The 18,564-nt window shown below is 38.8% G+C and overlaps 1 protein-coding gene and 1 long non-coding RNA gene across 10 annotated transcripts in view; one reads left to right on the forward strand and one right to left on the reverse strand.

Annotated features, from left to right (window-relative positions):
• BLM (BLM RecQ like helicase) overlaps positions 1-12,878 on the reverse strand; it is a 99,858-nt gene extending 86,980 nt beyond the window's left edge. For 8 of the 9 annotated variants that reach the window (XM_067697325.1, XM_067697333.1, XM_067697315.1 and 5 more), the window contains exon 1: positions 12,734-12,878. The gene's annotated coding sequence lies outside the window, so the exon portion shown is untranslated. The remainder of the gene's footprint in view (positions 1-12,733) is intronic. The other variant, XM_067697345.1, reaches the window with a different exon arrangement.
• Positions 12,837-18,564, forward strand: part of LOC137202230 (uncharacterized) — a 39,202-nt gene continuing 33,474 nt past the window's right edge. Inside the window, exon 1 of the long non-coding RNA XR_010932501.1 lies at positions 12,837-13,381. This is a non-coding gene — a long non-coding RNA (uncharacterized lncRNA). The remainder of the gene's footprint in view (positions 13,382-18,564) is intronic.

Consider the following 18,564-nt stretch of genomic DNA (forward strand, 5'->3'; position numbering starts at 1 on the left):
TAAAAATGATATCTAACTACTGTATTTGCTGTTTATTAGAGACACATCTAAAACACTAAGTGTATAGCAAGGTTAAAAGAAGATGGAAAAAATATACATGAAGTAAAACTGATAGAATGACAAGAAGAAACAGAAAAAAGATTGTAATTATAGTATAAAATTAGCTCTCTCGGTAATCGATAGAACAAGTAACTAAACAATCAGTAACAACCCAGAGATTTGAATAACACAAATTTGACAACAGCAAAATGTACACATTCTTTTCAAGAACAGACATTTACAAAAGCTGACCATGTACTGGGTCATAAGGCATGTCTCAACAAACTTCAAAGGACTGACATCATAATGGCATGTTTCCAACCAAACGTAAATTAGCTAGAAATCAATAATAAAAAAGTTAACTAGAAAAAAACTGTTTTCATACCCACTGGAGATTCATACCTGAAGAAATAATATGATTATATAATGATGGTCTTTCTAACCCCAGTCATTCTTTAGTAGCTGGCATCATCATTTAGTAATTGGCATTCCACTATAAAGAACTTCCCCTTCTTCCCTACTTGTTTTCTATCAGTAAAGATTCTTAATTTATTCAGTGGGTTGTAATCCATACTGTCATTATTTATGCTGATGCTCAAATTGTTTCATATATGGGCAGTGGGAATAGAATTCCTTCAAGCTGGCTCCTTTGTCCTTTTTTATTTTTAATTGTGCTAAAACATACCTAACATTAAAAATTTACCATCTTAATCGTTTTTAAGTGTACAGTTCAGTGATGTAAAGTATATCCACATTGCTGTGCAACCAATCTCCAGAACTTTTCTGCTTTGCACAACTGAAACTGTGTGCCCATTAAACAACAACTTCCCATTTCCCCTTTCCCCCAGCCTCTGACAATCACCATTCTACTTTCTGTTTCTATGAATTTGACTACTTGAGTAGAATCATACAGTATGGTTTCTTTGTGACTGGCTTATTTCACTTAGCATAATGTCTTCAAGGTTTATTCGTGTTGAAGCATGTGTCAGAATTTCCTTCCTTAAAGCCTGAATAATATTCAGTTGTATGTACATACCACATTTTGTTTATCCATTCATCTGTCGATGGGCATTTGAGTTGCTCCCACCCTTTGGCTATTGTGAATAATGCTGAAATAAACACAGGTGTACAAACATCTCTTTGAAACCCTGATTTCAATTCTTTTGGGTATGCACCCAGAACTGGAATTCCTGGATCATACAGTAATTCTATTTTTAATTTTTTGAGGAATTGCCATACTATTTTCCACAGCAGCTGCACCATTTTACATTCCCACCAACAGTGTGCACGAGTTCCAATTTCTCCATAATCCTCATTTCTCTACATCCTTACCAACAGTTGTTATTTTCTGGTTTGTTTTTTTAAATATATATATATATATTTATTTATGGCTGCTTTGGGTCTTCGTTGCTGCGTGTGGGCTTTCTCTAGTTGCGGTGAGTGGGGGCTGCTCTTTGCAGTGGCTTCTCTTGTTGCAGTGCAAGGACTCTAGGCTCGCAGGCTTCAGTAGTTGTGGCTTGCGGGCTCTAGAGCGCAGGCTCAGTAGTTGTGTCGCACGGGCTTAGCTGCTCCGCAGCATGTGGGATCTTCCCAGACCAGGGCTCGAACCCTAGTCCCCTGCATTGCCAGGTGGATTATTAACCACTGCACCACCACAGAAGTCGTTTCTGGGGTTTTTTGATAGTAGCTATCCTGAGTGTGACGCGATATCTCATTGTGTTTTTGATTTGCATTTCTCTGACGATTAGTGATGCTAAGCATCTTTTCAACTGTTTGTTGGTCATTTGTGTATCTTCTTTGGAGAAACGTCTATTCAAATCCTTTGCCTCCTTTTTCATTGGGTTATTTGTTATTTGTTCGTTTTAAAGAACTGTAGGGGCTATTTACAGATTCTGGACTGGGGAAAGGGAGCAAGAGTGAGGCGTTACACAGGGGCATGAAGAAACTTTTGGGAGAGATGAATATTCATTGATCTGATTGTGGTGATGGTATCTCCTATATATCAAAACTGATCAAATCATAACTTAAATATGTGCAGTTTATTGTAGTTCAATAAAGCTGCTTCAGAAAAAGTAAACTCAAAGAGCATCTAGAAGACTGAAAAGTGTTTTGGAAATTTTACTTCCTTTCAGCCCCTTGACAACAACTAGAGATAGATGACTAAATCAGTGACTATAATATGAAGTATCTAATTAAAAAAAAAAGAATTTCAAAGTTTTCCTTCCTTCATCTGAAACAATTTATTAGCATTGTGATTATCTAGACTCTTGAAGTTTGGTAGAATTTCCCTATGAAACCATTTGGACCTAGTGTTTTTTTGTTTTCATTGGGATGGTTCTTTCAAAACTTTGTTTATTCTATGGAAATTGAGGTATTTAACTTGTAATCTTTACAGGGATCCATTTTGTTAAATTGTATTTCCCTAAATAATTATCCATTTCATATAAATATTCAAATATGTTTAGAGGTATGCAAGTTAATCTCATATTTTAAAAAATTTCTTCTATATTAGTGGGTTTTCCCCCACTTGTCATTTGTTATTTTGCATTTGCGATTTCCTCCTATTTTCTTAAGTTAGCTATTAGTTTGCTGGCTTGTTAAATTTTTCAAGATACAAGATTTTGATTAATCACATGTTCTTCCGTTCTCTATCTCATTAATTTCTGTTTCTATCTTTATTATTTTTTAGCCTCTTGTGCTTTTGTTTGGTTTACTTTTTGCTCTTTTTCTAACTTTCCAAGTTTGGAATTTAGTTCATTTATTTTCCGTCCTTCATTTATAATGCCTTTAAAGCTATAAATTTCCCCCCTTCACCACTGCTTTATATGTCTTATAAAATCTGATTTGTTGTGTTTTCATTTCGTTAATTTTCAGGAATCCTTTATTTCAGTTTGTATGTCCCTTGTATCCAATAGTTCTTTAATAGAAGATTTTTAATCTTCCAGATGGAAGGGGCTTTTCCTTTTTTTAAAAATTTCATTTTAAATTTCTAGTTTTGTTGTACAATGATAAGGACTGTTCATAATCTTTCTACTTTTGGAAAATACTAATGTTTTCTTTCTGACCTAACATATTGTAAAAATTAATAAAGGGAAACCTCATTTAAAATGGAGTTGTGAAGTCTTAAAGGGGGAGCTCTCCACACATGTACCTTCCTTCACAACTTACTTCACGTTCCTGGGCGGGAAGCTTACTTTATTACCCAATTCTCTCCTTGTTGAGCAACAGTTCAGTCAGTGAGAACTCCAACAACTCAGACACTCTGAACGTTCACATTCCTCCAACGGACTGTGGTTTGGAGCAGCCCTTCGCAACTTCTCCTTTTTCTATATAAAGTAAGGTTGCTCTCCTTTGTTCTCCAGACCTACCCGTGGTTTGCTATAGTTTTCATGTCCTAAATGGCAATTCCTCTGCCATTACTGAATAAGCTCATTTTGCTAGTAAAATAACTGGCTATTTTATTTTTAAGGTTGATAATGTGAACTATTTTTAGAATGCAAAATGCACATTTGAGAAGACATATTATTACTGGACTAACCCTGCTACTTTTCCACAGGGTTTTAATTTTTCAAAGAAAAAAAAAAAGAGAGAGAGAGAAAGAAGGAGAGAGGTGGATCCAGAAAATCCTCATGTTTGGAAATAAAGAAATATACTTACTAAAAAAAACCATGGATCAAATAAGATAACAGAGTGGGCATTAGAATATATTTTTGAACTGGATAATAATGAAAGTCTACATATAAAAAAACTTGTGATATGCAACTAAAGAAGTAATTACAGGGAAACGTACAGCCTTAATTGTTAGAAAGGACAAATGAAAATTAATGAGCAGTAGGCATCTATCTCGTATCTCTTTCATTTGTGAAAATGAAAAAACAAAATAAGCCCAATGAGAATACAAAGAAGAAAATTATAAAGATAAGAACTAAAATAATAAACATAAAATAGAGAGAACCACTAAACCAAGTTTGTTCTATGAAAAGACTTATCGAAGGGGCTTCCCTGGTGGCGCAGTGGTTAAGAATCTGCCTGCCGAAGGGGACATAGGTTCGATCCCTGGTCCGGGTAGATCCCACATGCCGCAGAGCAACTAAGCTCATGTGCCACAACTACTGAACCTGTGCTCTAGAGCCCGGCGAGCCACAACTACTGAGCCCATATGCCACAACTACTGAAGCCCGCATGCCTAGAGCCCGTGCTCCGCAACAACAGAAGCCACCACAATGAGAAGCCCACACACTGCAAAGAAGAGTAGGCCCCACTCGCCACAACTAGAGAAAGCCCACACGGAGCAATGAAGACGCAACGCAGCCAAAAATTAATTAATTCATTAATTTAAAAGACATCAAAAAGAAGAGAAAAGGCATAAATAAACCAATATCGGGACTAAAAGAAGAAACTCAACCACATATAATATAGATATTAAAATATAGTAATAGGTTGTTATGAACAACTTTGGGCCAATAAAATTTAAAATTTAGATGAAAGGGACAAATTTCTTCACAAACTTACTTATCAAAACTCACTCAAAAAGAAACAGAAAGCCTAATAGCCTATAGCCATTTTAAAGAAATATCTCTGGCTAAAAATCTACCCTTAAAGACAGCATCAACACCTGAGAGCTGGTGAATTCTTCCGAGCATTTATGACAATATTCCAATTTTTAAATGAAAAATTTATTTAAAATTCCAGTTTTATGAACGATTCCAAAGTACAGAAAGACTGAACCTCACAACTCACTCTATGAGGCTATCATAATTTTGGTACAGAATTCTGCAAGGGCAGTTCAACGTGAAAAATTACGGGCTAATTCTTATGCATAAATGTAGCTGCAAAAAATCCCAAACAATATGTTAGCAAACCAAATCTAGTCATGTATAAAATATACTATGACCAAGTTGTATTGTCTCAGGAATGTATGATTGGCAACATTAAAAAAATCAATTAATATAGTTTACCAAATTATTAAAGAAGAAAAATCGTATGACTTTTCCCAAGAGCTGCAGAATAAGCATACAATAAAATCAATTATCCATTCACAATGAAATCCATTCATTATGAAAACTCTTATCAAGCAAGGAGTAAAAGGGAACTTCCTTAACCCTACAGAGGGGATATATAATTTAAAAATAAACAAACCTCCAAAAAGGTGATATTTAGAAAGCTTTTCCTTTTAGATCAGGAACAGTACAAGGATGCCCACTCTCACCATTTCCATATGATGTGCACTGGAAATTTAAGCCAGAGCAATAAAGCAAGAACAGTAAATAAACTGGAAAGAAGCAAGAACCTTAACGTTCACAAATGATACAACCGTGTATATAGAACAACTAAAAGAATCTTCAGATTAATGGAGGAGGAAAGCCTCAAGAAGCTGTAAAGGGCAAGGAAGCAGATTCTTCCCTAGAGCTTCCAGAAAGGAACACAGCCTTGCCAACACCTTGATTTTTAGCCCAATGAGACTCATTCAACTTCAGAACTACAGCACCGTAAGATAATAAATCTGTGTTGATTTAAGCCACTGAATCTGTAGTAATCTGTTACAGCAGAAAACTAATGCAGTGAGTTTAGGTAGACTGCTGATATGAGGTCAATATATAAAAGTTAATTCTATTTTTATGTACCACCAATAAACCATTAGACAATGAAATTTCAGAAAACTTACCATTCACAATGGCATAAAAATTTAAATATCAAAAAAACAAATCTACCAAACTATGTCTATGATTCTATTCAGAAAATTATAAATAATTATTAAGAGAAATTAAGGAGTAATCAAACAAATATTTGTACCATAATCATGACTGGAAGACAACAATACTGTCAAGATGCCAATTCTCTCCAAATTCATCTATAACTTCATGCAATTCTAATCAAAATTCTATTTTTTCCCCCGGAGGAACTTAATAGCTGAGTGTAAAATTTATATGGAGATGCAAAATTCCAAAAATAGCCAAGATACTCTTGAATACCTATAGGATGAGAAGACTTGCTCTGGCAGACATATAAAGACTTATTAAAAAACTACTTTAAAAACAGTGAGATATTGATGCTAGGATAGGCAAACACCAGTGGAAGAGAATAAAGAACCCACAAGCAAGGCAATATAAAGACACTTAATTTATGACAAAAGTAGCATAGCAGAACACTATGGAAGGAGTCTTTTCAGTAAATCGTGCTAGAACATCGGATATCTACGTGGGAAGAAATGAAATTTAAATCCTACTTCACTCCATACACATCAATCATTTTCAAGTGAACTGCAGATCTAAATGTAAAGGGCAAAACAATAAAGTTTCTGGAAAATAATACAGAAGAATAATTTTATAACCTCCAAGAGATTTCTCAAACAAGATACAAACAGCACTAACAAAAAAGAAAAAGATTAGAAGAACTGAACTGCATTTTAATTGAGAATCTTTCATGTGCCAACTAGCTAAAACAGCACTAAGACTTGAGACACCTGAATATAAAGAAAAGCAATGTATTGATTAGCACAAAAGTCAGGATAATAGTTATCTTTGGGGTAGAGGATAAGACAGGGGCAGACAGGAGGCTTCCTGTTTTTTTTTTTTTAGTTTTATTGAAGTATAGTTGCTTTACAATGTTGTATTAGTTTCTACTGTACAGCAAAGTGAATCAGCTATACATATACATTTATCCCCTCTTTTTTGGATTTCCTTCCCATTTAGGTCACCACAGAGCACTGAGTAGAGTTCCCTGTGCTATACAGTAGGTTCTCATTAGTTATCTATTTTATACATAGTATCAATAGTGTATATATGTCAATCCCAATCTCCCAATTCATTCCACCCTCCCTTTCCCCTTGGTATCCATACGTTTGTTTACATCTGTGTCTCTATTTCTACTTTGTAAATAAGATCGTCTATACCAATTTATTCAGATTCCACATATATGTGTTAATAGACAGGAGGCTTCTGAGGGTGTTAGCAATGTTCTATTTCTTACCTGGGACATAGGTACAGAGGTGTTTGCTTTGATACATGTCATTAAACTGCTGTTTCCACGGTCCCCAAAGACCACTCCCTCATGTTCAGTGATGAACGACCGCAGGCATACCGTCCTAACTCACAGCTAAGTTTTATTACCGTAACAGACAGTAAGGACACACCAACAGAGCAACAAGAGGAAAAGACACATCAGTCTGTAGGAATCCATGTGCTGGCTTCTATATGCTCTCTACCTCCCAGAGAGCACATTCTCTCTCAAGAAAACTGCAGCTACACGTGCACAATGTTTTTGCCCTAGGAAACACACCAGAGATGCATTGTCTAGGGTTTTTATCCAGGGCTGGTCACATAGGAACGCTTTAACACCAAAATTTCAGATTCTCAGAATGAAAGCAAGTGTTAGTGCCACAGGTGGGCAAAAGAACCTTATCAGCTTAGGAAAGGTTTCAAAACCCAAGTTCCCAGGCCTACTATGTTAACCCATTCCTGCACAGCTTATATAGATGTTTTCTGCACTTTTCTCTATGAAATATATAATATTTCACAACAGGGTGGGGGGAAGGGATAGCTAGGGAGTTTGGGATTGACATGTACACACTGCTATATTTAAAATGGATAACCAACAAGGACCTAGTGTATAACACAGGTAACTCTGCTCAGTATTATGTAACAACCTAAATGGGAAAAGAATTTGTAAAAGAACAGATACACGTATATGTATAACTGAATCACTCTGGCATACACCTGAAACCATCACGACATTGTTAATCAACTATATTCCAATATAAAATAAAAAGTTAAAAAATATTTTACAATAAAAGTGTTTAAAAATTGTTGACTAAAATTATATTAAATCCACTTTTAAAAGACACAGAGTAGAAGATATTTGCAATATATATAACTAACAAATAAATAACCACTATGTGGAATGAAAAAATAACTCCTACAAAATAAGAAAAAGATAGACAACTCCATGGAAAAGACAGAAAATTTGAAGAGACACTTTTAAAAAGAGGAAACAGTCCATAAATACAAGGTGCTCAACTTCATTAATAATCCAGGGAATTAAAACCATAAGAAAATACATACACCTACCTGATAGACAAAAATTAAATACACAATATCAAATATTAGAAAGGATGTGGAGCAATGGAAAGTCTAATAACACTGGTAAGGGACTTCCGTGGTGGCGCAGTTGTTAAGAATCCACCTGTCAATGCAGGGGACACGGGTTCGATCCCTGATCTGGGAAGATCCCACATGTTGCGGAGCAACTAAGCCCGTGTGCCACAACTACTGAGCCTGCACTCTAGAGCCCACGAGCCGCAATTACTGAGCCCACGTGCCACAACTACTGAAGCCTGTGCACCCTAGAGCCCGTGCGCCACAACTACTGAGCCCACGCGCTGCAACTACTGAAGCCTGCGTGTTCTAGGTCCCACATGCCGCAAATACTGAGCCCGTGTGCCTAGAGCCCGTGCTCCGCAACAAGAGAAGCCACCGCAATGAGAAGCCCGTGCACCTCAATGAAGAGGAGCCGCTGCTCACTTCAACTAGAAAGCCCATGCAGCAATGAAGACCCAACGCAGCCAAAAAATAAAAATTAAATAAAATAAATAAACAAACACTGGTAGGAGTGCAACCACTTTTGAAGACAATTTGGCATTAGATCGAAAAGTAAAACCTATACATATCCTTAGACCCAACAGTTCTACTCTTAGTTATATACAAACTTACGAACATGTGCAGCAGGGAATATGAACAAGAACATTCACAGCAACATTAATAGCTCAAGACTGAAACCAACCTAAATGTCATCAAAAGCAGGATGGATAAACTGTGGCACAATCATACAATGGAATATTCTATGGCAACAAAATAAATTTTTATTAACAATTATAAAATTATTTAAAAATTTTAAAAACCTGTATTTACAATATGGAAGAATCTCACAAACGTAATGTTGAACTAAATGAGAAAGACAAAGTAGAATACACAAACTACCATCCCGTTTATAGAGTTCAAAACCAAGCAAAACTGCACTACATTACTTACAGGTTGCATATATGGGTAAATTAGGAAGACAAGAGAATTATTATTACACAAAACAGGAAAACAGTTACCTCTAGTGTAGGGAGGAGGTTATGATGAGGGAAGCATACTTCTGGGGTACTAGTAAGTACCCCAGATTTCTTGATTTGGATGACAGTTACATGTAATTATAATTTTATAATTATTCTTTACATTTATATAATTTTAATGTAAAATTAAACTTTATAAGTTTTCTTTATATTTATATATATATATACACACACACTATGTAGTTTGAAAAATGTATCTACTTTCACATATGAAATTTTTTTAAAAGAAAATTAGCAACAAATAACAAATAAAGGATTAATATTAAAAACACATAAAGTTCCTGTGAACAAATGATCAGGGAGTATAAACACATAGTTCACCAGAATATACAAAGACAAAATAATCTCATGGAAAAATGTTCAATTCTTCTAATAATTAATAGCATGAAGCAACATTTCACACCTATTAAACCACGAAGGAGGGTGGGATAATGTGATAATTTACAAGATAAATGACTACCATGGAGACTGAGAAGCTACATGGAATAATTTAAAACTGAAAAAAACTCAGTAAATTATGAGTATATTAGGCTTACAGTAATAAATTTGCATAGTTAAAATTTAGAAAATTAAAAATTTAAATTTTATGAAAAAATAAAAATAGTTGAAGTGTTTGGAAGACAGGATTATGACTGCAATATTTTTCTTGACATTGAGAATATGGTTCATTAAGATATAGGACTTGGGCTTCCCTGGTGGCGCAGTGGTTGAGAGTCCACCTGCCGATGCAGGGGACACGGGTTCGCGCCTCGGTCTGGGAAGATCCCACATGCCACGGAGCGGCTGGGCCCGTGAACCATGGCCGCTGGGCCTGTGCGTCCGGAGCCTGTGCTCCGCAACGGGAGAGGCCACAACGGTGAGAGGCCCGCATACCGCAAAAAAAAAAAAAAAAAAAAAAAAAGATATAGGACTTTTTAGACAAAGTAAACTCAATAGTTCCCTGCCATTCTAGAGAACAAAGTCTATATGTCATAACACCAAGAACTTCCATTAGTTGATTATGACTTGTATTTTCACTCTGTGCCAGGGATTGTAGGAGGCACTAGAGGACACAGAAAAGAAATAATTACTTCCTTCAATGAGCTTCTAGACTAGCAGGAAACAGACATGTCAATAAAAAATTACAATGAAATGGGTAAGTCCTATAATAAAGTCTTTTCTTAAAAGTCTTATGGCTTCCCAGATGAAGGTAAAACTCAGGAAAATCATAGAGCAGTTTTCCAAAGAACACTGAATTGGATCTTGAAGGACAATTGGAACCTTCCAAACAGGGTGGAGGTTGTGAAGGGTAGTCTATACACTATTCATGCAAAGACTGAGGCAGACTAGCAGGTGGTTAGAGGAGACTGCTCAAAGGCCTCATGTATCATGCTACAGGCAATGGAGACCCACAGGGTCTTGTGGCATTTAGCTCCCTCAAATATTCTACAATTACACTGGACCTCTTTTTCTACCCTTCCTTCCCTTAAAAGGAATATATACAGAATATAACCCAAAGCAATATACAGATGTAATGCAATCCCACAACATTTTTCACAGAATTGAAACAAATACTCCTGAAATTCACATGGACTCATGAAAGACCCCAAAGTGCCAAAGCAATCTTGAGAAAAAAGAACAAAACTGGAGGTACTGCCCTCCCAGGCGTCACACTATACTACAAAGCTACAGTAATCAAAACAGCATGGTACTGGCACAAGAACAGACACATAGATCAATGCAACAGAACAGTGAGCCCAGAAATAAAACCCACACACCTATGGTCAATTAATCTACAATAAAGAAGGCAAGAATATACAATCGAGAAAGGACAGTCTCTTCGACAAGTGGTGCTGGTAAACAAAAAACCCAATCAAAAAATGCGCAGAAGATCTAAATAGACATTTTTCCAAAGAAGACATACAGATGGCTAACAGGTACATGAGAAGATGCTTAACACTGCTAATTATTAGAGAAATGCAAATCAAAACAAGAATGAGATATCACCTCACATCTGTCAGAATGGCTGTCATCAAAAAGCCTACAAATAACAAATGCTGGGGAATTCCCTGGGGGGCGGGGTCCAGTGGTTAGGACTCCACGCTTCCATTGCAGGGGGCACAGGTTTGATCCCTGGTCGGGGAACTAAGATCCCACAAGCTGTGGGGTGCAGCCAAAAAAAAAAAAAAAAAACCCAAAAAACAAATAACAAATGTTGGAGAGGAAGTGGAAAAAAGGGAACCCTTGTACACTCTTAATGGGAATGGTGCAGCCACTATGGAAAACAATATGGAAGTTCCTCAAAAATTGACAATTTAATTACCATTTGATCCAGAAATTGCACTTCTGGGTATATAACCAGAAAAAATGAAAACACGAATTCAAAAAGATACATGCACCATATTTCTCCTACTAGACTACAAGCTACTTTCTGACAGCAGCCTGGCTAACTAAATGTTGGCTCAATTTAATACTATTTACTATTCCTCACACAGAATACTCTATCTCCCGCCTTCTCCAATTTCTGGTCGCTCACACAGTCTCTCTCATTACTGCCCGTTCATCTTGACAGGGGCACAGGAGTGCTATTTATCCACGCTGGTGGCACCAGGAGCTGTCAGGTACCTGCTCCATCTCAGGCCACTAGGTGTCCAAAGTGCCAAGTAACCTAAGGGCAGGTGAGGGGTAAGGGTGAAATCCCCATGTTGTGCAAGATGTTTTGGAGTCAGGCAGTTCTTGGTTCAAATCCTATTTCTAGCATTTAATCACCAAATGCCCTTTCATCACAGAGACAATTGTTTGTGCTTCAGAGTCTCCATGTATAAAATGAGGACAATCTTATCCAGTTCTCTGGGTGGTTATAATAGAACCCTTACTATGTTGTCAAGTACTCTTTGAAGCACTTATTGCATATATTAAGTCGTTCAATAATAACAAAATCTCCAGGAGGTAGAGTAGGTCATTTCCCTCATATGACAAAAGGAAACTGAGGCACTTTAAGTAACAGTTGGATAGTCACATAGCTAGTACATGCAGGAGCCGGCTTCCGAACTCAGGCAATCTGATACAGTCTGTGTCCTTAACCATTTCCCTTTGCTGGGGTATTGCGAAGCTACAACTATAAGGTAAAGGGGTGCCGGGCACGTGGCACACAGTAGATACTAAGAATACATGCAGCCTGGCTCATGATTGTAGAAAGCCACAGACAAAGTACAGAGTTTTGGTTATCCCTCGGGAGGGAAATGGGGGTAGTGCCAGAAATCTGGTAAGTGACTGTTCTGTGCCAGGCATCTTAGTAGGCACTGGAGTACACGAACAAGAACATACTGGGTGCTAGGCCGGTTCTGCCACCAAGGTCCTGGGACAGCCTGGCAAAGCTCGCCCCCGCCCCCAGGCTTCTGTTTCCCCATCTGAGGATCTATGTGCGTCTGCGCTCTCCTTGCATGCTGTTCGCCCGACGAGAGGACTCAGCGGGCCTAGCCGAACGGGGGAGGGAAACGGGAGGAACCGGAGAGGCCTTCCTCTCCGGCCCCGGGCCGCATAGCCAGTAGCGGGGCTGGGACAGGCGGACGGGCCCATAAGTCAGCGTGCGCCGGTACTCACCTCTCCCAGTCTCGAAGCGGACGGAACCACGATACAAACTGCCCGCGCCGCAGCCGCGCCCTGACGCCGCGCGCCGGCTCACTTCACACCGGAAGTAGGCGAATTCCGATTGGCTGCGTCCTGAAGAAGCCGACCAATACCGTCGCTCCGTGGCACCTTTCCCCGCCCCCGTGGGCTGCTGGGACGGGGTCCCCGTAAGGGTCTGAGAAGGAAGAGCACGTATTCCCAAAGCCCAATCAGAGCCTGGAATGCAAGGTCAGATGACTACGGTTGAACTCAGGGCTTCCGGGGCTGGTGGGGTTCTTTGATTTAAGTATGTTACGTGGCGTCGATAAAGACTTAAGTGAAGCACGCACCCGGAATTGGACCGTGGCGGTCTTGAAAACCCCGGAGTTTAAGCGAGCCTGAGATTTACTAGTTCCCACAGACCAGGCCAAGGCTCTACACCCCGATCTCTTTGGTTCTGACCGTCTGTCTCTGAGGCTTTGGCTGTCCTCTCCACCCTCCTGGTAACGCTGCTCTCTGCCCCACCCGTTCTCTTCTAAATGAGCAACTGGAAATTGTCATTGAAGGAGAAAGGGGTATCAAACTCAGATGCCTCTAGGGACGTGTGCAGTACCTGAGGTTCCAGCTGATTGTTTCCACGAGGTACTGTGGGCCCTGTGATGCCAGATCTTTCTTTTCTTCCTTCATTTATTTCTCTTTTAAGAAAAACTTAAAATCTGCTTCTGCCCTGTTTTGTGTGTGATATCTGCCTTTTTAAAAAATGTTACAAAAACAAAACCGAACGGTGCAGCCAATCAAAACGCATCGCTGTTAAATTACTCTGTAGGAAAAAGCAAAAGCAGAGTAAGTTAAGCAGACTTTTAATAGCAAAAAAGGCCACATAGGAAGCAGGATAGGGACAAAGCCCAGGTGTGAATAATTTACCAAAAGAATAAAGCCTCTAACATTTAGACTCAAAGGGTACACAAGCTATAAGAATGCTGACCCATGTTATGGAGGCACCTAGGATGGCAGATTTGCACACACACAATGAAAGGTATGGAGCCCAAAAGAATCAGATATTCCAGAAGGGTGTGCTAGACAGCACCTTGTTTTTCACTGGATACTCGGTAATGTTTTTTAGACCATTTCAAAGTTTTTCACAGTTTTCCTCTACATTACACAGTAATAAAAGAGAAAACTACTGGTACACAAACAGATGAAGCTCACAGATACTATGTTCAGGGTAAAAAAAGGCAGACAAAAAAGAGTATATACTGTATGATACCAGCTTATTCTGGGGGTAGAGGTAGACTAGATAGACTTAGTAAGGTAAGGCTTTCAGAAGGTGTCCTGATACCTGCGAGATAAATAACAAGTATGATTTGAAGGCAAAGGCCATGAAACTGGAAAGACTAACTGTCAGGAAAAGGGGAAATAGAGAGAAATGGTACACAAGAGGAAACAGACAACAGACCTGTCAGGAAAAGGGGCAATAGAGAGAAATGGTACACAAGAGGAAACAGACAACAGACCTCAAGTTTGAGAAACTGTCAGGAAAAGGGGAAATAGAGAGAAATGGTACACAAGAGGAAACAGACAACAGACCTCAAGTTTGGACTTCACTCTGAAGGTACATGGCAATTGTTGGATTTGGGGGCAAGTGGGATAGGGAGAGTCTTATGTACTAATCTTAAGTAAAATCAATGATTTTACATGTATTATATATATATATATATGCCATATATATATCTCCACCACCCAAATCAAGTTATATACCATTTCCAGCACCCCATAAGATTCTCTTGTGGAGCTTCCTTTGTGGAGTCTACCTCTGCCCCCAGCATAAGCTGGTATCATACAGTATATACTCTTTTCTGTCTGCCTTTTTTTTACCCTGAACATAGTATCTGTGTGCTTCATCTGTTTGTGTACCAGTAGTTCATTCTCTTTTATTACTGTGTAATGTAGAGGAAAACTGTGAAAAACTTTGAAATGGTCTAAAAAACATTACCGAGTATCCAGTGAAAAACAAGGTGCTGTCTAGCACACCCTTCTGGGATATCTGATTCTATGAGGGCTCCATACCTTTCATTGTCTTTGAGGTAAAGAATAACTCTGTTAGTTTTTTAAAAGACCTATTCTTGTGTATAGAAATGCAAATTGTGTTCAAGGAGATGTATTTTATTATTGCACTGTGGGTCTGATCAGTTCTGCCAGGTTTTGCATCTATTTGTAAAGCATTTCGTTATTCCTCATTTGAATATACATGTGCGTGCGGTACTTTGAATTTTCCTCTGAACTTTGTAATATCTTTCTGGGTCTCTCATTAATTAATGACTTAAATAAAACCTTTGACACATTCATTTTATATCTGTGTGAGTCATGATTATACTAGATTTTAAAAATTATTCTTTAACAAGTGTATGCAATTGTATAAACACACCACAGTTTATTAATCCATTCATCTACTGATGGGCATTTGCGTTTTTTCCCTTTGCCTATTATAAAGCCGCAATGGACGTTTTTGTATAGGTCTTTTTGTGAATATATGCATTAATTTTTCTTGGGTAAGTATCTAGGAATGGGATTTCTGGGTCATAGGGTAACTGGTAAAAATGGACTTGTTTTCAAAGTGATTGTACCATTTTACATTCCCACCAACACTGTATGAGTTTCTTATTTTCTGCATCCCTGCCAACACTTGGAATTGTCAGTCTTTTCCATTTTAGCTATCTGTAGATATTCTATGGTATCTCATTGTGGTTTAATTTACCATATGTTTTTATGAGGGAAGGGACTGAACAGAAAGCTCTTTCTGGCTGTTATGTAGAGAATGATATTTGTACACCAAAGCTCATAGCAGCATTATTCACAATAGTCAAAATGTGGAAAGAAACCAAGTGCAGATGAGTGGATAAACAAATGTGGTATATACATGCAATGGAATATTATTTGGTCTTAAAAAGGAATGAAATATATGCCACAACATGAATTAACTTCGAAGACATTATGCTAAATGAAATAAGCCAGTCACAAAGAGACAAATATTTTATGATTCTACTTACATGAGGTACCTAGAATTCAGAGAGAGAACACAGAATAACGGTTACTAGGATTTGGGGGTGAGGAGGTGTCATAAGGAGTTACTGTTTAATAGGTAGTGTTTCTGTTTGGGGTGATGAAAAAGTTCTTGAGATGGATAGTGATTATGGTTGCATAACAATGCAAATGTAATTGATGCCACTGAACCGTACATTTAGAAATGGTTAAAATGGTAAAATTTGTATCACATACACTTTAACGCACACACACAGATGCACATACGTGCACAAACCTGGTGTTCCAGTTCTGAGAACTCAGCAGTGGCAGCTCCTGTCTCAACTGTAACTGCAGAATTTTAATTTATGGAAGTGATTGAGTGACAGCACGGAGAGAAGTGATGCCATTGAAAGAATAATTTATTACTTATGTTTCCCAAGAAGAGGAGGCACACCACATGTGGCCACATGGGGAAGCATCAGGTTTGGTCAAGAGGCAGAAAGGAGCAAGGGGAAAGCCAAAGTCAGAGCCTTTACTGGGGTTTCTGCAGGAAAGGCAAGCTATAGCGGGGAAAATAGCTTAGGATCGGCTAGTTTAAATAATTCTTTTGAACTGTGGGGGACAGGAACTGTTCCTAGATGTCTGGTACCTGGCCTTGGGTTGATTTAGGGCAGGGGAAATATTGACATGTTGTGTGGGATTAGATAAAGGAGGTGGCTGTGGATATGAACTCGAGATTGGTTGGAGAGTTTGTAATATGACTTGCATGCTCACAAAAGCAGGATTGTAGGGGAGATGTAAACAACCTTCGTTATTAATTTGGCCCTGTGGTTAACAGATGTCAAAAGGCTAAATACAGAATCTAAGAAAACACAAAACAATTGGCTCTGTGGTTATCTGGCATCACTTTAAGAAACTTTGGGGTGATTATAAGGAGACTTTTATGGAGTAAGGCATAGGATGTCCTAAACGATACAGGAAACATTTTATTATGAAAGTAGAAAGAAGGAACACAGGTAGAAGTATAAGGAGTGCTTCTAGGTCAGTTCATAATTGACTGGAAAAACTGGTTTTCCATTTATATGGCATTAGGCAAGAAAATAGATCTGAAATTTCAGGAGTCTCTAATAATATTTTGGTGGAGTTGTACAGTATGTTAAAAGTATGAGTGACAATAACGTCTTGGTGTATTTCTTGGGTCAGGCAGTTATGTTGTGGGAGGGTATGAGCTGATAATTTAGCAAAGTATATGTAAAGATTAGTGGTATTGTGTGTAACCAAGGGGAAGGAGAGGTCATGTTCGAGATGCAGAGCACAAGTAGGACACAGCACTGGGGAGTGAGTGGTCCTCTCCCCAAGGGGTCAACGGGTTGACTGACATGGGGGAGGTGCCTTCTGGGGAAAGTAATAATCTCTATAAGTTTTAGAATGGCACAGATAGTAATAATCTCCACAAGATTTCCCTTTAGGCTTGGGAGTTTAGGGGTGTATGTTTTGGCAGAGAACAAGGGATATACCAAGAGTCACAAGCTAAGCAGACAGCAAGCTCAGAAACAGAATATCTAATATCAAAGGAAGAAAAGCAAAACTGCCCTGTGTCCAGTTTTTACCTTAGGAGAGGCCATCCATGGGCACCACTGGGGTGGAGGTTTCAGTGTCCAGGTGAAGTCATCTCTGGCACAGGAGGGCAAATCATTTCCAAAGGTGAGGTCTTGAGTTGGGGTGATGGCATCTCCAGTGGTGAACTCCTGGGCCAGGGCAATGCCATCTGGGATATGGGACTTGGGATATCCCTTTGAAGTGGGCATCCACTCAGGTTAGTGTGGATCTTAGCATTTGCCACGGTTGGTTGAAACAACAGAGCTTGGAGAATTTGGCCCGTGGATTGTAAACGAATGAAAGTGCCCCAACTTTCTGTAATCAACAGAAAGTGTACAGCTGCACTTGTTTTTTTAGCTTTGTTTATGGTGGAAGTTTGGGTTCAGCTGGATCCCATATCAGGCAGGCAGCTGCCTGGCCCATGGGACAATCTATAGTTAATGGGTGTCAGCGGAGTATGAGCCTAGATCTGGTCTCCAGCCCTTATGGAATGGAGACAGGATTGAAAATTTGCAGATAGGTTAAAGGCCAGGGGCAACATAAAGACACATTTAGAGGTTTATTTCCTGGGCTGGAATCTTAAAAGGAGTTATTTTAAGAGACCATTAGTTCTCTCAGTTAAACTGGCTATTTAGGTCCTATTAAGGACATGCAGTTCTACTGAATGCCTTGTCCAAGAGCCAAGCATTGTGTATTTTGAAAAGTGAAATGTGTGTCTTGGTTACTACCAGTAACGTCTGTAACCCCAAAGGGAATAAGGAGGGTCCTGACAAGGCCTTGTATTGCGGCCTCAATATAAGTAGAGACATGTGTGATTTTGATTTATATTTTGGGTATCTATGAGGTAAGAGATTCCCAGTCTTCTACCTTGGAAGGGACAGTTTTTACGTAAGAGCCAAATAGTTTATAATAAATGTGAAGGTGGGACCATTTGTTGGCCAGAGCATCTAGTGTGAAGATGACTGCCTAAAGTTTGGCCAACTGTGTTGACCTTTGGGTCCCGTCCTTCATCAGGGACATCCAGGTTAAGGGATGGAAAGCAGCAATATTCCATGAAGCTCCATCACATATGATGGTTAGCAGTGCCATTCGCATCGTCTACAAACAGCATTGCTGTTCACTCAGTTAATGCCAATGGGCTTCTCAGGAAGCCAAGGGGTCTCAGAGTGGGGAGACTTCCTTCAGCACCATGGCATCTGGCAAGG

This window comes from Pseudorca crassidens, chromosome 1, assembly GCF_039906515.1.
Source record: "Pseudorca crassidens isolate mPseCra1 chromosome 1, mPseCra1.hap1, whole genome shotgun sequence".
Classification (NCBI taxonomy): domain Eukaryota; kingdom Metazoa; phylum Chordata; class Mammalia; order Artiodactyla; family Delphinidae; genus Pseudorca; species Pseudorca crassidens.